Source organism: Mustela nivalis (genome assembly GCF_964662115.1).
Source record: "Mustela nivalis genome assembly, chromosome: 14".
Taxonomy (NCBI): domain Eukaryota; kingdom Metazoa; phylum Chordata; class Mammalia; order Carnivora; family Mustelidae; genus Mustela; species Mustela nivalis.
The window spans coordinates 3487234-3514442 of record NC_139033.1 but is presented as its reverse complement, the minus strand read 5'-3'; the positions used below and the strand labels follow the sequence as shown (position 1 = coordinate 3514442).

The window sequence follows — 27209 nt, the reverse complement described above, 5'->3', positions numbered from 1 at the left end:
GTTGTTAATAAATAGCAAGCCAGATAGGCTTGGAGACCAAAGGCATCATTTTGTCTTTAGAAGGTCAACACTAATGAAAGAAAAGAAAGAGGAGAGAAGAGAAGAGAAGAGAAAAGGAAAGAAAAGAAAAGAAAAGGAAACATCCTACATATAGATATATGTTGGTGCAAGTCAAGAAAAAAAGGGAAAGATAAGACCTGTGTTACTTACCCCAGAAGAACAATCAGCAAAAGTAGAACCAAAGAAAGTGAAATAACACCTTTAGTGAACTGAGCCCAAAGATCAAGACAGAGGTATATACTTGGTCAAACACTTATTCAAATAACAGAGAAATGATGATTTCTTGAGAGGTCATTAAAGAAACTGAAGATGAATGATCTCAGAATGGAAGTTTGAGATATCTGGATGCTCAGCAAATATACAAGTAGGCAAAAATGATATCTCCACCAAGTAAATACTGTTTCCCAAGCCAGGATGAAAACAGCAAGTTGGAAGCAAACCCATAAGCAGAAGTAACATGTAGGATCAGAAGTAACATGTAATCAGATTTGAAGTGTTCTCATTCTGTTTGGAATAACGTACGTGTATTCATTACTTTGCATTTTAAGTTAATTTGGCATGTTAAACTTTGAAGAATAATTTAAAAGTGACTGTGTACTTCCAGAATAGTTCAGTGGTTGTAGTTACAAAAATAATACTTACACTGAGTCGATCCAAAAGAAGAAAGGAGGATAGAAGCATAAATCCATCAGGATAAATAGCAAAAAAAAAATTGAGTAAAAATATCTATAAATGGATCAGTACTCATACTAAATGTAAATGGACTTAACATGACAACTCAAAGGCTGTATTGACTTTGGATAATTTATTTAAAAACATAGGTACATATAAGTACCCATAAATGTTTTGATGAAGATGTTGGGGAAGATATTAGGCAAACACTAATGAACAAGACAGAAAACTGAGGCATGTTCATGAATAGTAAGACAGACATGCTTGGAGATCAAAAGCATTATTTTGTCTTTAGGAGGTCAATACCTAAGAATACATTGTCTGATTCAAAGTAAAGAATTCTGATTCTCAGCTCCGACATGAACTAGCTGTGTGGCCTAGACAAATCACTTACCTTCTCTGGACCTAATTTTCCAGATCTGTCACTTGGGGATCATGACAGCATGGATCACTCGAGGTGGTGAGGATTAAAGGAGAGTCCACTTGGTAAGTCTTGCATACACACTTCTGTGATTTGGGGTGACTTCTCCCATTCTTCTACCTGACTCCAGGGCCTTGCTTCATGCCAGGCACATGATAGGGGCTCAGATTGCTGAAGGAATCAAATCTCATTTCTGTGGCCCTTTGGCTGTGGGCCCAGAGAACCAAAGCAGCTCCCAGAACACCCTCCCCACCTGGGTTGGCTCCGGGGTGTTTTTCCATCAGACCTGGTGACTTGGTGGAGAGGGAACCTTGGCCTTGTCACTAGCTTTGTGCTGAGTTCAGTGGAGCTGGGATGGCAGCGGCTCCTTTGGGAGAGCCCCTCCCCACAGATGCTAGAAGTGAGGTGGGGAAGGCTGGAGTGGGAATAGAAGCCCCTCCAGAGTTGGCCTTGCACCCCAAGGGGAGAAAGTTACTTGTACAGGAGAGCAGGCCTCAAGCTAGCACCACTGCTCCCTGCTGTGTGCCTGTGGACATATCCCTCCACCCCTCCTAAGCCTTGCTTCCTGGACAATGGGCTGTCGATGACATGGGTGGCCCCTAGAATTATTGAGAAGCAGGTGAAGAGTGGAGCATACAGTAAGCACTTCTTAAATGTACAGGCACTGCTGTCTCAGCTTTTCCTGTAGAACTCCTGAATTCCACAGATAAGGAAACTGAGGCCCAGAGAGTGCCAGGGACTTGTCCAAGGTCACTGAGTCTGTATATTGCTGGTTCCAGCTGTGGCTTTAACCATTCTCCCTGCTCAGTCCCCAAACAACCAGCAAGGTTGTGCTTCTGGGTCGACCAGGTAGCGGTCTCCCTAGAGCAGAGGGTTTGGGGGGGGGGTGGAGAGCAATAGGAACAGTCACCTTTACCCAGGGCCTTGTTCTCTCATGAAATCCTAAAAACTCTATGAAAGCGCTATTGTCAGCCCCATTTTACAGATGAGGCTCAGAGAGGTGACTGTAGCTTGCCCAGCAATACAGTGAAAAAGGATCCTCTCGACCTCAACACCCCAGCACCAGATTTGTTGAACAAAGGAAGCAACAGTGGACATCCAGGGACACCCAGTGTGAATTCTACAGTTTTAGGAGTTTAATCTGCCTTCCCCAACCTGGAGATGGATAGAGGACCATAACAGCATCTCTCGTCTGGGGGTCTTTGCAAATTGTCAAAGCTCCAGAGGGGATGCCCTAATCCCACCCTACACACCTGCTCTACCTCTGGTTGGCAGAAGCCTTCCCTGAATACCTTCAGGAGCCGCAGATGGGCGTCAGGGTGGCATTCAGAATTCCGGGGACATGTGGAACCAATACTGCCTCCCTTTCACCCTCTCCACCAGGCAGCACACAGAGGCTCACCAGTCTCTCTCCCTGGGGTTACCCTGGACTGCTCCAGCCTCCAGCCAGTAACCTAGGGCCTTAGCAGCCCACTGGGTCTTAGAAGGTCCTCTCCTCCCTGCCTGGAAGAGTGTGTCTCTCTCCTTTCCCTTTGCTTCCTGAGCCCTTTGGCCTCCAGTGTGAAGGTCCAGGTTTTGTTTCCTGCCTACCTTCCAGCCTCTGAAGGCACTGTCTCCATTGTGCCCCCCCACCCACAGGAGACATAGGATAGCTTCTCAGCTTCCATTCCCCCAGGGAGGGACTCCCAATCACAAGGTCCAACAGGAAGAACCACGTCTTGGTTGGAAACACGAATTCCAGGGACAGTGATTTCTGGGGATGTCTGTGGGCAATTACATTCTGAGTCCTGCTGCCCACTTGTCCTCTGACATGCAGTGAACTCCTGTCCTCTCTGACCCTGGGTTTCCTTTACTCTGCCATGAGTAGTGTAGAGATTACTTATACCTTTTTAAAACCCAACCAATATTTTTCCTGACATTTTAAAAAATTATTTCCTTTCAGTGTAACAGCATTCATTGTTTTTGCACCACCCCCAGTGCTACATGCAATCCGTGCCCTTTCTAATACCCACCACCTGGTTCCCCCAACCTCCCACCCCCTGACCCTTCAAAACCCTCAGATTGTTTTTCAGAGTCCATAGTCTCTCGTGGTTTTCTTACAGAAACACCCAAGAGTTCCCCATGGTTTGTTTTCTCCTACATGGAGAGGAGAGGGAAGCCCAGCTTGGAGAGCTGCAGGTGCAGGCCTGGTGGTCACTGGTTAAGGGGCATTGACTGGCCTTTAACCATGTAACGATGATGATCACAAACTCATACACATGGTTTAATTGTGCCGCCCCTGAGCTAAGTACTTCACTTACATTAATGTGTTTCTTCACATCATGTTTGGGAAGTGGATACTGTGGGCCACTCTGTCTTGCAGATAGGAGAGCCAAGGCAAGCAGAGGGTTAACCACCTGTCCCAAGTCACCCAGACGGGAAGGTTTTGCTGACTTGAGTCCATTCTCTGAGCTGTGTCCTAACCAGTTTTCTTTGCCTGAGCAGACCTTGGTGCCTGAACTACCTTCATCGGTGGAGGTCTTAGAGCATGCTGGAGTGTGGTGGGGAAGGAGAGAAGGTGCTATGCATCCCGTACATCAGGCCTGAGAGCAGGAGCCTGCCTGTCCTCTGAGCCCAGTCTTGCCCCTCTCCAGGGAGTAGGGATTTATGGATAGAAGCCCAACTAGGCAGGAAGGGTAGACAAGTGCCTGCACCCTCAGGAGCTGAGAGGTGACCCCTTCTGCCCTGTTCCCAGAGGAGGGTGGTTGGGAAAGATGGAGCAGCAAGCCAAAGAGAGAGGAGTTGAAATGGGAGAGCAGAGCAGGGGAGAGGGAGGGAGGAGGGAGACATAAAGGGAAAGAAGGTCAACCACCATTTTTAATTTTTAGATTCCTAGTGTTGATGACACAGAGGCGATCTGGTCAGTCCTTCTCATTTTCCAGAAAGCAAATGGAGAAGAGATTGTTTACTCAAGCTTTTTGACATTATGGTGGCAACATTAACCCCAATAACTGTAATCTGAACACTTAGCATGGGCCAGTCTCTTTTCACAGATTAGCTCCTTAACCCCCCGGACAGGTCTTGTGTTCCAAGTTCCCATTTTACCTACAAGGAAACTGAGTCTCAGAGAGGTGAAGTGACCTGCCCATAGCTGCACAGCACTGGACAGGCTATAATCAAACCCAAGTTCCCAGATTCCAAGTGCCAGAGACTCGACCACCACAGTGTCCCACGGTCCAAGGAAATTTCTCTTTTTTGAGCTCCTACTATGTGCTGGGCACCATGTGAGGTATGAGGGATATAGAGATGAATAAGACAGACCCATTCTATGGCCAGTTTTCATGTGTCCTCTGCACTGGGAACCTTGAGGATAGAGCGAACTTGTTGCCAGCATCTACTACAGAGCATGGCACATGGTGGAGTCTCAGTTAATGTTGGCTGAGTAAATGCATCCTCATGTGGCCTTGGTTGCTTCACCCTTTTCATCCCTAACAGTCCACATTCACATTTCTTCCTCCAGGTCTTCTTTGCCCCAAACTGCTTCCTCTTCTCCTTTTATCGAATCGTCCACTAGAGGATTTCTTGACAACTAAAAAGAAGAAAAGAATTGGAAATATCAGAGCCCCCCCCCCCCCCCACAACACCCACCAGGGCAGGAAAATGCTCACATTAGGGGGCTGTGTGACTTCCTGGAGCTCCTGCTGCAAGGGAGCCCAGCCATTCTGATTCCCCACCCTGCTCCCTGCCCACCACTCAGGGCTGCTCAGCATGGTTCAGCAGTGCAGACCTGGGTCAGGAGCCGGGGTGACACCAGTAAAGCTGGTGAGGGAGCCAGCAGAGAGACCTGAAAGACATTGAAGGTGTAAGAATCTCCAGTACCTGCATGGTGCCGGGTTCTTTGGAAGAACCATCCAAAGAGGGAAAGGGGAAGAAACAAAAAGTGGAGATCAAACGTAAGGATGCAAGAAAATGAAAAGAGAGGACTATAGTGATAAATTGCAGGCACAGTTTTGCCCATTCTGTGCCAGTCTTCAACATCTTCAAAGTAGTCTTTGAGGGGACAGGGCAGCAATGACATTGGGATGTCCGTGGAAAGGAAAGTGGAGAAGAAGGGAAGCTAAGGACTCAGAGCGGGCCCTGCTGCTCCCAGGATTATGTCTGCAGATCTCAGGATCTGCTGTCCCCTGATCTGAGGACAGATTATGTCCTCAGCTTTGCAGTTGACTGATAAATGCAGCTTCCCTGGGCTATGGGACCACTGAGGCCACCCCAGCACGATGGCAGTATGTGGGACCACTGTATACTCGAGTATTGGCAGGCATGTACATGAATGCCAGAACTGCCTTGCTCTGTGACTAATGATCTCATGGTTAAGTGGTAAATGCTTGTTAGTGGCCAGTGCAACAACATTGGGACCCATGCTTGGGTTCACAGTTTGGCTTTTCCAACCTAGGCAGTCAAGAGCATGGGCCATCCCTCTCTGCACCTTCTCCACAAAGAGAGGGAATGGCCAACAAACCCCCAGGTCCAGAGGTGGTGAGAGAGGAACGTGGTGTTGTATGTAAATTGTGCAGGGGTAATGAGATTTCTGAAGGGAGATCTGACACTTGCTTTGGGCTGGGTACATGGGAAATACCTCCCGAGGGAACACACATACACTCACATTCACAGTCATACCATGCAGACTTACATACACACACAACTCTCACACGCACATGAATCCAAACCACCTAAGTGACTAAGTTGCTTACAGAGCCCATAGATTGTGGCCAAAGCTCTCTGCTGAGCATTCATGGCACCCCATCCCTCCATTCCGGCAGGACCCAGAATCAGGGTAGACACGCAGGCCAAAGCAGACAGGAAAGCCCCACCTCTTTCAGCACTGAGATACTTCTTCAGCACGTGATTCCAGAATATGTACAATTTTAGATTCTTTTTGCATCCATCTGTGATTAAAAAGTATGAAGATCATATCATCTTGTACACTGTTTACATATGGCTTTTTTCTCTTGATTTTATGGAACCAGATGGGATACACAGCCCCCAAAAGGAAAAGTTTGGGCTTTTCATGGCAGACCTTTCAAGTGCATTTTGGTCAGCAAATACAAACTTCTTTGTCAAGGACGAGGTTTTTTTTTTTTTTTAAATTTCATTTCAGTGTTAACAGTATTCATTGTTTTTGCACCACACCCAGTGCTCCATGCAATCCGTGCCCTCCTTAATACCTACCACCTGGCTCCTCCACCCTCCCCCCCCACACACCTTCAAAACCCTCAGGTTGATTTTCAGAGTCCCTAGTCTCTCATGATTCACCTCCCCTTCCAATTTCCCTCAACTCCCTTCTCCTCTCCATCTCCCCATGTCCTCCATGTTATTTGTTATGATAAGGAGGAGGATTTCTTACTGAGGAAATTGCTCACTGCCATACACTTTGTAACTGATGCTGTCGATTTTTGCTCTTTTTTTTTCCCCCAGTGAGTAAAGTGATAGAACTTTATTAAGTCAGGATACAGAAAAAGCTCTCAAGAGTGAGAGGGGTCTCGACAGGGTCGCCAACAAGGGCCTTTAAGGTTGGTCTTTTAAAGGCAGCTAACCAGGGAACTTAAAATCTTTTAAGATCTCTATTGATAACACATTCAGTGGCTTAATTCTTTTTTAGGGGCTGGTTATTCTTTGTTGATCACAGGTGATTATCATAACAATATGTACCCCTCAGGACCCACACCACATGCCTGTGGCAGGGTGGTCCTCCATCCCAAATGCCTCTGGTTTCTCCACACCTTCACAGTTTGGGGATTTCTGTGAGCCTGATCCCATAGTCCCCTATCTATCTCTCCCTACCAGCCCCATTTGTCCCTTGCCTATTCCTCCCCGTGGAATAGTAACCCTAACTGCTGTTAGGGAATGGGATGATGCCTGCTCTGTTTCCTGATGAAATGGGATGGCAGGCTGTGTGACAGTTAGAATCTATCCATTGTTAAAATGTTTGTCCTGGGGGCGCCTGGGTGGCTCAGTGGGTTAAATAAAGCCTCTACCTTCGGCTCAGGTCATGATCTCAGGGTCCTGGAATTGAGTCCCACATCAGGCTCTCTGCTCAGCAGGGAGCCTGCACTTCCTGTCCCCCCGCCTGCCTCTCTGCCTACTGTGATCTCTGTCTGTCAAATAAATAAATAGAATCTTTAAATAAAAAAAATGTCCTGCCCAGAGAGATTTACACTTTCAATGCCATCCTTATTAAAATACTACTGGCATTTTTCAAAGCGTTCAAACCAACAGTGCTAAAATCTGTATGGTAGAAGAAAAGACCCTGAATCACCAAAGGGGAATGATGAAAAAGAAAAAAAGCTGGGGCATCACGTTGCCTGACTTCAAGCTGTATTACCAAGCTGTGATCACAAAGACATCATGGTATTGGCACAAAAACAGACACATAGACCAGTAGAACAGAATAGAGACTCCAGAAATGGACCCTCAACTTGATGGTCATCTAATCTTTGACAAATCAGGAAAAAATATCCAATGGGAAAAAGAGAGTCTCTTGAATAAGTGGTGCTGGGAAAATTGGATGGCTATATATACAAGAATGAAACCTGACCATTCCCTTACACCATAAACAAAACTAAATTCAAAATGGATGGAAGACCTCAATGTGAGACAGGAATCCATCAAAATCCTAGAGGAGGACATAGGCGGTAACCTCTTCGACATCAGCCACAGCAGCTTCTCTCAAGACATGCCTCCAAAGGCAAGTGAAACAAAGCCAAAAATGAACTGTCTGGGCTTCACCAAGATAAAAAGCTTCTGCACAGCAAAGGAAACAGGCAACAAAACTAAGAGGCAGCCCACACAATAGGAGAAGATATTTGCAAATGACATTACAGATAAGGGGCTGATATCCAAGATCTATGAAGATCTTCTCAAACTCAACACTCAAAAAACAAATAGCCCAGTCCAAAGATGGGAAAAAGACTTGAACAGACACTTCTCCTAAAAAGACATGCAATGGCTAATAGACACACGAAAAAATGCTCACCATCACTAGCCATCAGACAAATAAAAATCAAAACCACACTGAGATGCCACCTTATACCAGTTAGAATGGCAACAATTAACAAGTCAAGAAACAACAAATGTTGGTGAGGATGTGGAGGAAGGGTAAACCTCTTACTTCTTGGGTGGTTTGAAACGCCAGCTGGTATAGCCACTCTGGAAAACAGTATGAAGTTTCCTCAAGATGTTAAGAATATAGCTACTCTTCCACCCAGCAATTGTGCTACTATGTATTCACCTCACAGATACAGATGTAGTGAAAAGAAGGGACACATGTACCCCAATGTTCATAGCATCAGTGTCCACAATAGCCAAAGTGTAGAAGGATCCAAGATGCCCTTCAACAGATGAATGGATAAAGAAGATGTGGTCCGGGACATGTGGATGGCTCAGTGGGTTGGGGCCTCTGCCTTCGGCTCAGGTCATGATCTCAGGGTCCTGGGATAGAGTCCCGCATTGGGCTCTCTGCTCATCAGGGAGCCTGCTTCCTCCTCTCTCTCTCTCTCTCTGCCTACTTGTGATCTCTGTCTGTCAAATAAATAAAATCTTAAAAAAAAAACACAAAACACCAAACTATGGAAAGAACCGAGATGGCCTTCAACGGATGAATAGATAAGGAAGATGTGGTCCATATACACTATGGAGTATTATGCCTCCACCAGAAAGGATGAATACCCAACTTTTGTATCAACATGGACAGGACTGGAAGAGATTATGCTGAGTGAAATAAGTCAAGCAGAGAGAGTCAATTATCATATGGTTTCACTTTTTTGTGGGGCATAACAAATATCATGGAGGAAAAGGGGAGTTAGAGAGGAGAAGGGAGTTGAGGGAAATTGGAAGGGGAGGTGAACCATGAGAGACTATGGACTCTGAAAAACAACCTGAGGGTTTTGAAGGTGCGTGGGGTGGGAGAGTGGGGGAGCCAGGGGGTTGGTATTAAGGAGGGCACGGATTGCATGGGGCAATGTGTGTGGTGCAAAAACAATGAATACTGTTAACACTGAAAAGAAATAAAAAAAAAAGAAGAAGATGTCGTCCATATATACAATGGAATATTATTCAGCCATCAGAAATAATGAATACCCTCCATTTGCACTGACATGGATGGAGACGGAGGGGAATATGTTAAGGAAAGAAGAGTCAAGCAGGGAAACACAATTATTGTATGGTTACACTCATCTGTGGAACATAAGCAATAGCATGTAGTGCCATAGGGGAAAAAAGGGAAATCTGAAAGGCAAGAAATCAGAGAGGGAGATGAACCATGAGAGACTATAGACCCCAAGAACCAACCTGAGGGTTTCAGAGGGGAGGAGTATAGGGGGATGGGGTAACAGGGTGATGGGTATTGAGGAGGGTATATGCTGAGATTGGGTGTTATAAGTAAAGAATAGATCATTGAGCACTACATCAAAAACTAATGATGTACTACTCTACGGTGGCTAAATTAATATAATAAAAAAATAAATAAAAAACCAATCTGGGGTTCCTGGGTGGTTCAGTGGGTTAAGCCTCTGCCTTTGGCTCAGGTCATGATCTCAGGGTCCTGGGATCGAGTCCCGCATTGGGCTCTCTGCTCAGCAGGGAGCCTGCTTCCCTCTCTCTCTCTCTGCCTGCCTCTCCATCTACTTGTGATTTCTCTCTCTCAAATAAATAAATAAAATCTTTAAAAAAAAAGCCTCTGCCTCCCTACCCTGAGACCATGATCTAGAGACAAAGAATTTCTAGAACCTGCAGGCTTGCACTTCTCAGATTCCCTTCAGAACAGGATGTGGCAACCATCTGCCCTTAGGACCACATGCCCCAGCACTCCCTCTAAGAGGAAGAGGATTCTTTCTCAGGCTCCTTTCATCAAAAAGTTGTGGGAACAGAGGAGGGGCTGTTGGAGAAATATCCCTTTAATCTGAAGAGTCTGATAGAACATGGCCTCTGGGATTGGGTTTGGTGAGAGCCCCATTCAGGGAAGATCAAGAACAAGGCAAAAAGCTATTACTAATGCCACTCAGTGTAGAAATGTAGGGTCTTCCCCTAGAAATAGAGATGGGAAAAGGATCATGAGATCTGGGGTTGAAGGGCCTCATCTTGGTGCTAGGCTCCCCAAACACAGGCACTACATCCTTGCTGTCATTCAGCACCCTCTCCAGCCTCCCTTTTCTCTGACACCAACTGAATATGCTGTGGCTCCTTCTCTTTAGTCATGATCGCTCCTGCTGTCTGCTCAGAGGTGAGACCCATCATGAACTGAAGTCATTCCTGACAGACTCAAGGGAATTCTGAAAATGTTATTTTCCTCTCAGGACCCTGGGAACACTTTCCTCCATGGTGTTGGGATTTTGTCAGATTAAACCAGATCTATTTGGCATACGATAGACTGCACACATTTTTAAGTCATACAATGCCATAAGTTCTGACACACAACACACCCATGAGGCAAGGGGCGGGATTTTCTTTGTCTTTTTCTAAATGATAAGTTCACACCAGTAACTGTGCTATTTAGGGAGACATAAATCCTGGATACACACACACACACACACACACACACACACACACACAACTACATGTCTATTCAGAATCACACCTCGTCTGTTCACACAGAGACACAGCCCACCCCCACATACACAAACTCACTACCTGAACACTAAAGAGCCACTTACAAAGATATGACCATGGTTATGCACATAGAAAACCCATTGTTTCACCACACCTCTGATCCCCATTCCAGTGGGAACCCAGGATCTGATGGTGCCCCTGACTACAGACAGCAAGAGACTGATTCCAGAATATACACTTCTTTGGGCGGCACCTGAAGTTACGGAAAGGAGGGCAGCATGAGGCTCAGGTCATGTTTTATACTGTCTGACTTCATGATCTTTAATTCTCTCAGTGACATTAGGAAACCAGAAGGAACCCAGTGTTTGGCCCTCACAGTAAGAAAACAGGACGCCTGTAGGAAATTGTTTTTCCTTGGAGATGTGTCTGCCCAGTCCACTCAGGATGGTGCCTACAATTCTTCATCCAAGCAGGGAAACTGTTGCTGAGGGAAAGAATGCCACCACCGCAATTCTTTTTTTTTTTTAAGTATCATTGGTGAAGTTCAACCAACCTTTATTTGTCTATACATATTAGGTACATACTAAGTGTTTAGCAAATGCGTTTGTTCACAGAACCCCAAATCATTTTAACTAATGTAATAATAAAGCTAGAAAAGTCTAGTGTAGACTAATGCTGGTCTAAAATGAAAGCATGATCTACTAACTATAGAAAGTTCTTTTCAGCAAGAACACGTGGGCTCCCTGATTTATGTATCTTGTATAGGTACCTAATAAAAGTTTACCAAATTTAAAAGTTAAATAAGAAATAACCATGAGAGACTATGGACTCTGAAAAACAATCTGAGGGTTTTGAAGGAGTGGGGGGGGGGTGGGAGGTCGGGGTACCAAGTTGTGCGTATTATAGAGGGCACGGTTTGCATGGAGCACTGGGTGTGGTGCAAAAATAATGAATGCTGTTATGCTGAAAATAAATAAAAAATAAATTAAAAAAAAAGAAAGAAATTACTTTCTTAGCTTTAAGTAAGTGAGGTTATATGATAATATTTCTATAATTTGAAACAAATAGTATCAATACCTTTTCTAAATAATGATAAATTTACACCATTTTCTTTCTTTTTTCTTTTGTACACCAGCGCAATTCTAACCAGGTTTGCTGTTGCCATTGGTGAATGTCCTCTCAAATCAGATGATGGTTGACAAGAGACAACCACTCAGCACTCTCCCCAAAAGGAAATTATATATATGTCCTCTCAAATGTGTGTGTATGTGTAATTCTGTAATTACACATACACACACATTCAGACACATATACAGTTGAAACATCATTTTATTTCCATATACAAGCAATTTATATTAGGAAAATGAATTTTTTAATATTATGTTCAATTCGCCAACATGTATGATCTGATTTTCACCTGAATTTGATGAAAGAAACCAAGAAAACAATGCTTGTTCCTTGGGTGAAGACTGGCATGCTCACCTTGGCAATATGCCATTCTTTCTGCACTTCCATGCTCTTGCGAGGCCACACTCAGACTGAGCCGATGTCCACATCTAGACAGACATCAAGAAAGTACCTGTCAGCACATTGGTGGTGCTGCTCAAGGATAATTCGGGGAGGGGCACCCAGAGGGCTCAATCCTTTCAGCATCGGCCTTCCGCTCAGGTTATGATCTCTGTAGTCTCGGGACTGGCAAGCTCCCCACAGGAGGAGGATCGGGAACAAGGGTAAATATATTTTTGATACCAAACTCCGTATAAAAATGTAGGGCCTTCTGTAATTGCATTACTGGGTATTTATCACAAAGATACAGATGTAGTGAAAAGAAGGGCCAACTGTGCCCCAATGTTTATAGCAGCAATGGCCACAGTCACCAAACTGTAGAAAGAACCAAGATGCCAGTCAAGAGATGAATGGATAGGAAGGTGTGGTCCATATACACTATGGAATATTATGCCTCCATTAGAAAGGATGAATACCCAAGGGAGGAGTCAAGATGGCGGAGAAGTAGCAGGCTGAGACTACTTCAGCTAGCAGGAGATCAGCTAGATAGCTTATCTAAAGATTGCAAACACCTGCAAATCCATCGGCAGATCAAAGAGAAGAACAGCAATTCTAGAAACAGAGAAACAGGCACTTTCTGAAAGGTAGGACTGGCGGAGAAGTGAATCCAAAGTGACGGGAAGATAGACCCCGGGGGGAGGGGCCAGCTCCCGGCAAGCGCCGGAGCAATGGAGCACAAAATCAGGACTTTTACAAGTCTGTTCCGCTGAGGGAAATCGCTCCAGAGGCTAAACCAGGGCGAAGCCCATGCAGAGTCAGCGTGGCCTCAGGTCCCGCAGGGTGACAGAAGGATCGGGGGTGTCTGAGTGTTGCAGAGCTTGTGGGTACTGGAATGGGAAAGCCAGCTACAGAGACAGAGCTGACAGTAAGCTCACAGCTGGGGGTTACCTTGAACTGGTTGCAGGCTCAGTGAGCTTGAAGCCTGGCAGGAGGTCAGGCAGACGGGAATTACTGGGTGCTGTTCTCTAAGGGTGAACTGAGGAGTGGGGCCCTGAGCTCTAGGTTCCTCCAGGCCAGAGACCCGGAGGCCGCCATTTGTATTCCCATCCTCCGGAACTCTACGGAAAGCACTCAGGGACCAAAAGCTCCTGAAATCAAAGCCGAGCGGATTACTCAGCCGGCCCCTGGTAAGGGCAGTGCAATTCTGCCTGGGGCAAAGACACTTGAGAATCACTACACCAGGCACCTCCCCCAGATGATCAACAAGAAATTCAGCCAAGATCAAGTTCACCTAACAAGGAGTGTGGTTTCAATACCAAGGAGAGCAGTAGAATTCCAGAGGAGGAGAAAGCAAAGCATGGTACTCATGGCTTTCTCCCTGTGATTTTTTAGTCTTGCAGTTAATTCATTTTTTTTACTTTTCATTTTTTTCTCTTCTTCTGCTAAAATTTTTTTTAACTTTTACTATTTTCTTTTTTAATGTTTTTTAAATAGTGTAATATATATTTTTCCTTTTTATACTTTTCTTTATTCATTTTCCTTTTTTAATTCTTTTCGTTTTTTTTTTCCTTTTTTTCTTTTTTTTTGAACCTCTTTTTATCCCCTTTCTCCCCCCTCACGAATTGGGATCTCTTCTGATTTGGTTAAAGCATTTTTTCCTGGGGTTGTAGCCACCCTTTCAGTATTTTACTTGCTCCTTCATATACTCTTATCTGGACAAAATGACAATGCGGAAAAATTCACCACAAAAAAAAAAAAAAAAAAAAACAAGAGGCAGTACCGAAGGCTAGGGACCACATCAATACAGACATTGGTAATATGTCAGATCTAGAGTTCAGAATGACAATTCTCAAAGTTCTAGCCGGGTTTGAAAAGGCATGGGAGATATTAGAGAAACACTCTCAGGAGATATAAAGCACTTTCTGGAGAAATAAAAGAACTAAAATCTAACCAAGTTGAAATAAAAAAAAGCTATTAATGAGGTGCAATAAAAAATGGAGGTTCTCATTGCTAGGATAAATGAGGCAAAAGAAAGAATTAGCAATATAGAAGACCAAATGACAGAAAGTAAAGAAGCTGAGCAAAAGAGGGACAAACAGCTACTAGACCACGAGGGGAGAATTCAAGAGATAAGTGACACCATAAGACGAAACAACATTAGAATAATTGGGACTCCAGAAGAAGAAGAGAGAGGAGAGCAGAAGGTATACTGGAGAGAATTATGGGGGAGAATTTCCCCAATATGGCAAAGGGAATGAGCATCAAAATTGAGGAGGTTCAGAGAATGCCCCTCAAAATCAATAAGAATAGGCCCACACCCCGTCACCTAATAGTACAATTTACAAGTCTCAGTGACAAAGAGAAAGTCTTGAAAGCAGCCCGGGAAAAGAAGTCTGTAACATACAATGGAAAAAATATTAGATTGGCAGCTGACTTATCCACAGAGACCTGGCAGGCTAGAAAGAGCTGGCATGATATTTTCAGAGCACTAAATGAGAAAAACATGCAGCCAAGAATACTATATCCGGCTAGGCTATCATTGAAAATAGAAGGAGAGATTAAAAGCTTCCAGGACAAACGAGAACTGAAAGAATTTGCAAACACCAAACCAGCTCTACAGGAAATATTGAAAGGGGTCCTCTAAGCAGAGAGAGGGCCTACAAGTGGTAGATCAGAAAGGAACAGAGACAATATACAGTAACAGTCACCTTACAGGCAATACAATGGCACTAAATTCATATCTCTCAATAGTTACCCTGAATGTTAATGGGCTAAATGCCCCAATCAAAAGACACAGGGATTTACCCTAAAGATACAAATGTAGTGATCCAAAGGGGCACGTGCACCCGAATGTTTATAGCAGCAATGTCCACAATAGCCAAACTATGGAAAGAACCTAGATGCCCATCAACAGATGAATGGATCAAGAAGATGTGGTATATATACACAATGGAATACTATGCAGCCATCAAAAGAAATGAAATCTTGCCATTTGCAACAACATGGATGGAACTAGAGCGTATCATGCTTAGCGAAATAAGTCAAGCAGAGAAAGACAACTATCATATGATCTCCCTGATATGAGGAAGTGGTGATGCAACATGGAGGCTTAAGTGGGTAGAAGAAGAATAAATGAAACAAGATGGGATTGGGAGGGAGACAAACCATAAGTGACTCTTAATCTCACAAAACAAACTGAGGGTTGCTGGGGGGAGGGGGTTTGGGAGAGGGGGGTTGGATTATGGACATTGGGGAGGGTATGTGATTTGGTGAGTGCTGTGAAGTGTGTAAACCTGGTGATTCACAGACCTGTACCCCTGGGGATAAAAATATATGTTTATAAAAAATAAAAAAATTTAAAAAAAATATTTAACCATACAATTTTAAATTAAACTTCAATATTATTTAAATAAAAAAAGGGTTTAAATCCCAAAGCAATTTAATTAAAAAATAAAATAGACCCACTCTTTTGAACTCCGTGAAAAGTTTAAAAGGCTATTTCTCTTCTGTTTTACTAATCAATTAATTTGATAAAATTTTCAAAACCTGATGCTCTTTCATGAAAACGTGATTGTGTGTGTATGTAGCACTCGTTTATATGTGTGTTCATGTCTTCATGGACAGGCACACACGTGCAAATGTCTTTGCTTTAACAGATGGTGCTGTTTACCCCATATTCTCTGCAGCATTATTCACAATAACTAAGTGGTCCATTGAAAGATGGCTGTATTTTAAAAATGTGATAAACGCATACAGTAGAACATTATTCAGTCTTAAAAAAATATAAGGACATGGGGCACCTGGGTGGCTCAGTGGGTTAAGCCTCTGCCTTCAGCTCAGGTCATGATCCCAGGGTCCTGGGATTGAGCCCCGCATCTGGCTCTCTGTTCAGCAGGGAACCTGCTTCCCTTCCTCTCTCTCTGCCTGCCTCTCTGCCTACTTGTGATCTCTCTCTGTCAAATAAATAAATAAAAATCTTTAGAAAAAAAAATAAAGACATCCCATCACCTGCTGCAACATGGATAAACCTTGAAGACGTCACGCTGAGTGAAATAAGCCAGTCACAAAAGGAAAATGTGTGGTTCCACTTACATGAGGTACTGGGGTGGTCAAATTCATAGAGACAGGAAGTGGTGTGGTGGGGGCCAGGGGCTGGGGGAGGGGGCATGGGGAGTTGTTATCCAGTGAATTCAGAGTCTCAGTCTGGCAAGGTGAAAAAGTGCTAGAGATCCATTACTCCACAGTGTGAAAATGCTAAATATTGTTAAACTATACACTTAAAGACAAAAATGGTGAAATTTATGCTATGTATTTTTTACCACAATTTAAAGTAAAAAAAAAATTTTAAGATTTTATTCATTTGACAGATTTATTTATTTATTTATTTGAGAGAGAGCACACAAGCAGAGGGAGCAGCAGGCAGGAGAGAGAGAAGCAGACTTCCCACTGAGCAAGGAGCATGATGTGGGACTCGATCCCAGAGACTCTGGGATCATGACCTGAGCCAAAGGCAGCCACTTCAACAACTGAGAAACTCTGGCGCCTCTAAAATAAAAAATTTCTAAAAGACAAAAAAAAAAAAAAAAAAGACACAGGGAATCAGAATAGATTAAAAAACCCAAACCCCTCTATATGTTGCCTCCAAGAAACTCATTTTAAGCACGAAGATACCTCCAGATTTAAAGTGAGGGGGTGCAAAAGAATTTACCATGCTAATGGACATCAGAAGAAAGCAGGAGTGGCAATCCTTATATCACATCAATTCGATTTTAAGCCAAAGACTATAATAAGAGATGAGGAAGGATGCTATATCATACTCAAAGGGTCTGTCCAACAAGAAGATCTAACAATTTTAAATATGTATGCCCCCAACGTGGGAGCAGCCAACTATATAAACCAATTAATAACAAAATCAAAGAAACACATCAACAATAATACAATAATAGTAGGGGAATTTAACACTCCCCTCACTGAAATGGACAGATCATCCAAGCAAAAGATCAGCAAGGAAATAAGGCCTTAAATGACACACTGGACCAGATGGACATCACAGATATTTTCAGAACATTTCATCCCAAAGCAACAGAATACACATTCTTCTCTAGTGCACATGGAACATTCTCCAGAATAGATCACATGCTCGGTCCTAAATCAGGACTCAACCAGTATCAAAAGATTGGGATCATTCCCTGCATATTTTCAGACCACAATGCTCTGAAGCTAGAACTCACCCACAAGAGGAAGTTTGGAAAGAACCCAAATACATGGAGACAAAACAGCATCCTTCTAAAGAATTAATGGGTCAACTGGGAAATTAAAGTATTGAAAAAAATCATGGAAACAAATGATAATGAAAATACAACGGTTCAAAATCTGTGGGACACAACAAAGGCAGTCCTGAGAGGAAAATATATAGCGGTACAAGCCTTCCTGAAGAAACAAGAAAGTTCTCAGGTACACAACCTAACCCTAAACCTAAAGGAGCTGGAGAAAGAACAAGAAAGAAACCCTAAGCCCAGCAGGACAAGAGAAATCATAAATATCAGAGCAGAAATCAATGAAATAGAAACAAACAAACAAAAAAAAAACCAATAGAACAAATCAACAAAACTAGGAACTGGTTCTTTGAAAGAATTAATAGAATTGATAACCCCCTGGCCAGACTTATCAAAAAGAAAAGAGAAAGGACCCAAATAAATAAAATCATGAATGAAAGAGGAGAGATCACAACTAACACCAAAGACATACAAACTATTATAAGAACATACTATGAGCAACTCTATGCCAACAAATTTGACAATCTGGAAGAAATGGATGCATTCCTAGAAACATATAAACTACCACAACTGAACCAGGAAGAAATAGAAAGCCTGAACAGACCCATAACCAGTAAGGAGATTGAAACAGTCATTAAAAATCTCCAAGCAAACAAAATCCCAGGGCCAGACGGCTTTCCGGATGAATTCTACCAAACATTTAAAGAAGAACTAATTCCTATTAGTTCTGACAGAATGGGAGAAGATATTTGCAAATGACATATCAGATAAAGGACTAGTGTCCAAAATCTATAAAGAACTTAGCAAACTCAACACCCAAAGAACAAATAATCTATCAGCTTTCTTTAGGAATACCACAACTCGAGGCAACTAAGTTGTCCTTCACAGGGTCAATGGGTAAACAACCAACAGTACCCCCATACAATGAAATAGGATTCTGTAATGAAAAGGGATGAGCCTTCCTGGTATGTAGTTGACTCTCTCAGTTAAACACCCAACTCTTGGTTTTGTCTCAGGTCAGGATCTCGGGGTGAGAAATTACAGCCCCGCGTCATGCAAGCTCCATGCTGAGGAGGAGCCTGCTGAAGTTTCTCTCTCCTTCTTCCTCTGCCTCATCCCCCACATTTTCCCTCTTTCTCTAACCAAAACAATAATACAAAGAAAAGAAAAATAATTCAGGTGTCAAGTCACAGAAAGATATCAATGAATGGTAACTGTATAGATAGAGGGGAAAGCTGTCAGTATGGAAAAGCAACATGGCTTACGGTTCCAACTCTAACATATTCTGGAAAAAGGAAATCTAGAGCGATGACAAACCACCAGCGGTTGTTCTGATTCCTAGAGAAAGTGCAAAGGCATGACTAGGTAAAACATAGGATTTTTATGGCAGTGAACCTACCCTATAAATGGTGGATACAGGACTTTACCCATTTGTCAAAACCCATACTACTGCACAACACGGAGCAGACCTTAATAGCAATGGTGGAATTCAGTGAATAATATCTCTAGGCTGGTTTCTTATTTGTGACGAATGTTCCACAATGATGGTTTTGATACTTGTGGAAATGGTGCACTGTGGGATAAGGGGGATAAGGGAAATTTTTTTGATTGTCTCTTTACTTGTTAGGATACTCTAAACCTATTCTAAGTAATAAGGTCTATTGATTAAAAAATAAGAAGAGATCTCTTTGGCTAGTGTTTAATAACACACTCATGTCCAAATGTTAGCTTCACTATACCTACTATCTAACGTGACCAAACTCGAGTTGCAAATGCAGCTTTACTCTTGTGGTTATAAACTCATGAGTGACCAGCTGAAATAAAATGTTGACAAAATTAATATGGCTTGGTATCTTTGTCTGAAGTATGGGACACTCACAAGCTAGTATAATGATACAACTTCTTTTTTTTCCTCTTTCTTTCTTTCTTTTCTTTCTTTTTTTTTTAGCTACAAAGAGAGAGTGTGAGCAGGGGAAGGGCATAGGAATTGGAGAGAGAAGCTATGCAGCTCCATACCCACCTTGGAGCCCCACATGGGGCTCGAGCTCGGGCCCCTGGCATTGTGATCTGAGCCAAAATCACGAGTTGGACACCACCCAGGTGCTCCTAGAATAATTATTCTTGAATCCACTTCATGAACGAATTCCCATGGTACCTTCATTTGGTCTGTCAGAGGGTTTTATTTTTCTATGATGTCTCCATCATTGGGCCCATATCTGGGATAATTTTTCACCTGCGAAGGAAGAAAATGTCAACATTTGTGACAATCTGGATGGCCCTGGAGGACTTCATCTTAAGAGAAATAAGCCAGACCCAGTGAGACAAATATGGCATCATGTCACTTATATGGGGAACCTCAAATAGTCCAATACGAAGAAGCAGAGAATAGAATAGGGGCTGGAAGGAGGAGCAAAGAGGGGAATGTTGACAATAGAATAAAGTTTCAATGATAAGGAAGAAATGAGTTCTGGAAATGGACCTTCCTACATGGGGCCGGGGATTAACAACTCTGCATTCCAGGCTTAAAAATCAGTAAAATGTTGGAATGTAGGTTACGTGTAGCTTAAGTGTCCTTTACTACCACAGGAAAAGATGGGGGAAAAGCTCTAGCAGACACTGTGTGAGACTATAGAGAAAGACAGAATGACACTGTCATTGAGAGTGTGGGGTTGGTGATTTGTCAAGAGGGACTATACTGAGGAGTGGGAAATCTGGGACAGGAATGGAGTCGAATCCTTGGGGAGAGAGATCCCTCAATACATGAGATCTTCCCAGGGCACCTGAGATCATGCCCTGCAGTCCTGAACCAGGGCTTCCTCAGTTTAGTCCCATTCTCAAATCCTCCTGCCCCAAGTGGGAGTTTGGGAGACACTTGATGCCCTGGAGGAGGTGCCTGAGCCAATGCAACAGTCCAAATCCTAACTCGGCCTCCTACTACTAGGTTTCAATCCCCAGCCTTGAACACAATACAGATGGCCCCATGAGAAACCCCTCTGAAGAGCCAAGAGAAGCCAAGGGCCATCCACCCACAGCATTCATACTCCTAGCTCTCTCATGTGGAGCCTTCCCTGTGACCAATGGACCACCCTCAGGGACCAGTGGTCTGCTGGGATCCCAAGCTCATGCAGAAGCCAGGACATTCCAAATGATGGCTCTACCAAGAATCTGCTTCCCTTCAAAGAACTAAGCCTGGCTGAGCCATTCCTTCCAGTTAACTGGGAAAATGGCCACCTGGCCTAGTGCTTTGGTGGTTGATTAAACAAGCCTGGGACCTTCAGTGTCTCCTTGGTTATTGATTTGAGTAAGTCTCCAAACAGCCTGGATGAAGGGCTGGCTGGCTCAGAGTGAACAGGGACTCAGTGCGCACCTTCCCTGTTCCTTCCTCCCTCCCCCAGATCCAGTCTCTATAGACTCCTCATTCTTCTCTACACCCTGCAGTGGAGGGGGACCAAGTCCCACCTCCTTTGAAGGGAACCCCTCTGGGGCACCTGTGGGGCTCAGTGGGTTAAGTGTCTCACGTAGGGTCATGTCATGATCTCGGGGTGCAGGGATCGAGTCCATCCTCTGCTTCTGCACTCAGCTTGGTGCCTGCTTGTCCCTCTTCTCCTCCCCACTTTTGTCATACCCAGTGCTCCCGTTCTCTCTCTCTCCCACTCAAATAAAATATTCTTTCAAAAACCGGGAATATACAAAGGACCCATAGGGAGGGACACCTAAACACACTCCCCCATGGAGCTCCCCCTCTCATGACACTCCTTGCATTCATCTCTCCTCTGCTCTATACTCCTTGGAACCTGATAATGAGTGACATTTCATTGAGAGACCAGATTCAAATCTAGGCACAACATTGTGTTTCTTGGTTAGGAAGCAACCAAAGTGCTTGGTCCTTGGTTAGGAAGCTCACCAGTTGTTGACAATTTGTAAATAAAGAAGTCCTGTCATTGAAAACCAAACACCATTCTTAGTTCTATGTTGATTTCATTCTGGTCTTGCTGTGTGATGCCAGGTGTATATATTCATTGAGCATGGACTCTCTCCATGCTTGCACTTACTAGCCAACAAAGGGAGAGCACTTTAAGGAGGCAAGGTCCCCACTGGAGCATGGACACTCCCTGACCCTGAGGGACAAGCCTGTCAAAATAAGGATGATGGACACCAGGCTGTTACAAGCGCTTGAGTTCTTATTGGACAGTGACACTAAAGTGTGTAATTCACAGCATTCAAGCATGTTCTTAGGGCTTATGGGGGAGAATGTTATCCAATATACTACACTAGGTCCCCAATCATCATTATTATTATTATTTTATTTATTTATTTATTTATTTATTTATTTATTTATTTATTTATTTTTAGTATGCTCCATGCCCAATATGGGGACTGAAATCATGGCCCTTAAATCTAGAGTCAAATGCTCCCCTGACTGAGTCAGCCAGGAAGCCCCTATTATGCTCCCTATTCTTATTCTATTTGTGCCATGCCCTGAAAAGGGACCATGCCATGACACTGACCACTCTCTATCTCAGTGGCACAAGACGATGGCAACGAGGGCAGTGGAGAGAAGGCTAATCCATGAACTGGATCTCTGAGTCCCTTTCATGGTCCCAGGAGTGTCCCTGGGCTCACAGGATTCCTGCATTACCAGGACTTACTCATATTGGCAATCCCATCAAATACAGTGAAAGAGTCTCCTCAGTTCTGACTGGACTGAGGTCAGGTGCTGAGGATAGCCCTGTATTAAAACATAATTTGACTGGGTTGTCCTAAAGGGTGCCTCCAAACCCTCAAAATCTTTGAACTGACCAGGCTTTCTATGTCGCTTTCCAAGTAAAGACTATGGCAAGGTCTGTACTTGCGGGGCTCAGGAACTTTGGTGGCCTATGTGACCCCTGAGTTGACGTCATAATGCTAAATAGAGCATGGGATTTCCCTTGGCTCAGGTAATTCCGGACGTACACGCTGAGACTACAGCTCTATGCACAGCACTAATGATCCCATGTCTGAGTAATCAGTGCAGTTCAGTTCAGTAGTTAGAGCATGAGCCCTGGGACTACAGGCCTGGGTTCACCTCCTGGCTCCTTTAGATAGGAGACTAAGAACCTGGTCACATCCATCCCTATGCCTGCGTTCCTCCACCTGGGAAATATGGAGAGTAAACAAAACATCCAATATGGGCATGATGAGCATTTACTGAATTCATGCATGTCACATGGTCAGGGAGGCTCATTAGAGGGTATAGATCTTGTCGGAGATCTCACAATTTCACAGCTTCCAGAGCTGGGTCACATCTGGGCATTTGAGTTCCCAGACCACTGCTTTGTGACACAGCTGCTTTGCTTAAATACAAGTGTTTTATCCCAACACAATTTCTTTTGGATAGATCAGAGGCATTAAGAAGTCAATAAGGAAAAAACAACCAATTGCTGATTCCCTGAATACACTCTCTGGGACCCTTGGTAGAAATAGTCATGATTATTCTCTAGATTGTTCCAGTTGCCTGACTCATGGTCAGCAGGCCAAATGAGAGGAATCCCAGGGTAAAGGATGGCAGGGTCACTATTGCAAAGTCTAGTGTTTTAAAGCATGTGAAACAATGCCACCTCGCATTATGTATTCCTCACACAAACTTAAGTGCGTCCAAACAACATGAGTTTCTGAGGCCCTTGTCACAGTAAAAAGCCATAGCTTAGCTGTTGGAAAGAGATCTGGAGGAAAGGTCAAGAGAACTAACAAGCACGTTCCATCAAAACCACTCTAATAAAGACTCTTTCTGCTTTCGAGCTACCATCTCATGGACAAGTGTACATGTTTATCCACATACATGTAAAGTTTGTCTCTACTCATGGTCTACATCACCCATTGTTCTTTGTGCATTCTTAACAATCTTTGTGCTTGGGTATCGATCCCTCATTAACACAATTCATTAACCAATTAGCCATCTTTCACCATATGTTGAAAGACTGGCTATTCATTGTGTAACTGAGGACAAAATGTCCTTATAGTTTCACCATGCTTACTTCTGGCAACTGAAAGGGATGGGGGATAGCATATGACCTAGACAGCATATCACCTAGGAAAAGTAATTTTGGATAACAGCCAAAGAAGAAAGAGAAACATCTGCTTGGGGGTCATAAGTGAAATATAGACTCTCCAATTCTTTGGAACTCTTTGGGGCACCTGTTTCTAGGAACAAACCAACATGTCCCCCAAATCCTGAAATGCATACCCATTTTGGGATAAACGATACAGGAAGACATTGTAAAACATGGATAGAACAATCATAAATATCCTCTATATCGAACTTTCTGGGTTCACTCTCACTTAAAGAAAGGAGGAATGTGAATATACAATTTTGGACGTTAAATGAAATATATGATTAATTAAATGAATATATATTTTTGGACAGAAATGAAAATAGACATTGCCGTATTTTCTCCCCTACGGGAACCTACTGTGTCAAGGGTGTGGTGCAGGATATCACAGGGAGGAGTAGTTTTCACAATGAAAGACAAAAGGCAGCTAGCTTGGTAGAATAACCAAAAATAGAAATCAAGGGATAAAACTAAACTATGAAACATTTGTATAACTCCGAATGACAAGTTGGAGAGAGAAAATTTTCAATGATGAGAAAATTTTGGAGGAAGAGTGAACTATCTGGTTAGCAGCAAACAGCAGTCCGGAGATCTGTAAGAACATATCACAACAGCAGCCACACAAAATATTTCTGATCCTGTTTCCCATCCTTGAGAGTTGTACGTTTCTCAATGACACACTCAGCTCAAAGAGGGACCATTGGACAACACAGCAGAGGTGTATCTCTCATCGCCATGGTGATGGTGTCATCATAGACCTTTCAGAGTCACTACAGCTGCACAGTGGCCAACTCCTTCTGTCCAGACACGTGTCTGCTCACAGACAAGGGTGGCACATGAGAGGAAAGACTTCCTTTCCAAAGTTGAACTCTGGTCTCACACATTATCCCTCTGTTTTTGAAAAAAAAAAAAAAATGATATGAAGGGAGGTGACCTGCCCCCCCATAGAGTCACTAGCCCAACTTTAGGGTGAAGAGGGGAAAAGAAACACATATTGAGATAAATAGAGGTCCCATTCTTGATTGAAAACACCATCCCTATCCATTTTTACCATCCTGAGTCACCGGACATTTCTAGAACAAAGTTTAACATGGGTTCCAGATGAAATCAAAAGCAGTGTTAACACCAATTCCATTTTCCAAAGTCATATTTCTCTAAGCACATACTAATCAAATTATGTCATTTTCTCACCATCTATGTATTTGATCTGCTTTTTCTCTGTGTGTAGCTAAGGCTAGGTACTTCATAATCTCTCAAACTTTGTGAACTCACTGACCAATTTCTCGGTCACTGTGTGTGGGAAAAACAGGCTCTACGTGAGTAATTATGAGAAACAAATCACTGTTTTATCAACACAGCATTTCTGTATGAGTGGACCAGTGGAGGGAAATACATAAAATCGATACTTATCTAAATGAAGTATTTTAAATACTCCCCAAAAGGTAGGGTTCAGTGTGTGTTCTGGCACATAGATGGATACTACATGATTTTGTTCTGTTCACGAAAAGGATCAAAAAAAGAGACCGTGGACCCTGAGAATCAAACTGATGGTTTTGGAGGGGAGGGGTGGGGGATGCATGAGCCTGGTGGTGAGTAGTAAGGAGGGCACGTATTGTATGGAGCACTGGGTGTTATACATAAGCAATAAATCTTGGAATGCTGCATCAAAAATTAATGACATATTGTATGATGACTAACAACACAGTAAAACTTTAAAAAAGGGGGAAAAAAAACAAGGAATAGTGCAGAGGACCATAGGGGGAGGGAGGGAAAACTGAATGGGAAAAAATCAGAAAGACAACTCATGAGAGACTCTGGATTCCTGCAAAAAACTGAAGGTTACAGAAGGGAGAGGGGAGGGGAGCAGAGGGGGTATCGGGCGATGGGTATTAAGGGGGACACATGTGGTGAGGAGCACTGGGTGTTCTATGCAAACAATGAGTCATTGAACACTGCCTCAAAAAGTAAACATGTACTCTATGGTGGCTAATTGAACATAAGAAAAACAAAGAATGTAGACAAAAGAGGAAAAAAAAAACAACTAACGGTCCACACGTTGGCTAGAGATGTTGTTTACTGTTCAACAGGAGCCCATTCTGGAGTTGGTGTATCTTGATGTCTAGAGTTAGAGGCACTACCGATTGACTTGATCATCCACCCTTGCATACAGGAGAGAGGAATGTGGCTGAACATCTCATAGTTTTGTCTTAAATACGGGTCACTGATTAAAATAGACTCATTATTCTGAAATGAACCTAAAGAGTGTGTTTCCACAGTACCTTCAAGTGGGCCAACCATAGGGGGCCCGTTGTTTGGCCAGATGTGATGTTTCCCAAATCACTGCTTCAGGCCCGTTGATATTCTTCACCTCGGGTGAACATTTCTTCTTAATCCTTGAGGCAAGATCCTGGGAAATGCATCATAGTAGAGAGAACTGTGGACATCCTGCTGGCAGAAGAATGCAGGGAAATGGGTGATAACCTATTCCTAGTTCAAACCTTTCATCTCATTATTCATCTGCTGCCTGCTCAGTAGAGCCTCCTGAATCCAAGTTGGGCTTGTGGAGCCTTTGCAGTTGGGGGTGCACTAAGAACACCGGACAGATAGGTCCTGTGGGCACATACCTCCATTTGATGGAGACATTGGAGAAATTCAGCAACGGACAGTATGCATGACTGATGGCCTGGGGTCCAACTCCATTTAGGAGCCATCAGTATGCAGAATGTTATGTAGACCCCTCTGGGTCTCATTTCCCTGAGATGTTGAAATGTGAATATGGCCTACTTATCAGTATGATATTATGAGGCTAAACATAATTAAACACAAGGAAAGCCTTAAGAAAAAATAGATGACAGGTGTTTCCTAATTGCCCTAATGTTCAATCCTTGAGTGACTGCAAGAAGTAGACACTTGGTAGTGGTTGAATCCAGAGAGGGGATTTGGACGGCTCCACAGCAGGGAGGAAGGAAGCTCCCTCTTAGCTTTCACATGGGAATGGTGTTTCACAGCTCGTGGAGGACACCTTTGACCATCTCCTGTAATTCCTAGGTAGGCCCTTTTGAGGTGTGGGGGGACAGAAAGGGGTTGTAAGCCATATCCTAGAGTGAGGGCCCTGAAATGTACAGAGATAAATTGACATGCCAGGAGTTACCATACAGATGAGGATGGGTCCAGGACAGGAATAGAGTTGGTTCTCTGGGGGGAGAGATCCCTGAACACGAGTCACCTTCCTGGGGCACCTGAGATCATGCCCTGTCGCCCACAACCAAGTCTCTTTCTTGGACACTCCTGCTGGAGGAGGTGCCTGAGCCAACAATAAAGTCCACATGCTCACTCAGCCTCCCATCTCTAGGTTTCACCTCCTGACCCAAAACACAAAACAGTTACCTCCAAGGGAAGCCTCTCTGAAGTGCCAGTGGAAAAACCACTGTGGCCATCCTCCCTCAGTGTTCACATGACCAGCTGTCTCAAATGAAGCCTTCCTAGGGACCAGCTGACCACACTTAGTGGCCAGTGAGTGGTCTGCTCAACTGCTCAACTGCTGAGAACATGGGACATTCCAAACCAACTGTCATAGGATGGCTCACCAAGAATTAGATTCCT

The 27209-nt window shown here is 43.6% G+C and overlaps 2 long non-coding RNA genes across 2 annotated transcripts in view; one reads left to right on the top strand and one right to left on the bottom strand.

The window, feature by feature from the left end:
- Nucleotides 1–10994, top strand: part of LOC309848348 — a 19231-nt gene extending 8237 nt beyond the window's left edge. The window contains exons 2-4 of the long non-coding RNA XR_014302981.1: nucleotides 1150–1218; nucleotides 4653–5085; nucleotides 10908–10994. This is a non-coding gene — a long non-coding RNA (uncharacterized lncRNA). The remainder of the gene's footprint in view (nucleotides 1–1149; nucleotides 1219–4652; nucleotides 5086–10907) is intronic.
- LOC309848350 lies at nucleotides 4636–27209 on the bottom strand. Its single transcript, XR_014302984.1, has 3 exons — nucleotides 26994–27209; nucleotides 25886–26013; nucleotides 4636–4721 (listed from the first exon to the last, which is right to left on the bottom strand). It is a non-coding gene; the product is annotated as an uncharacterized lncRNA (long non-coding RNA).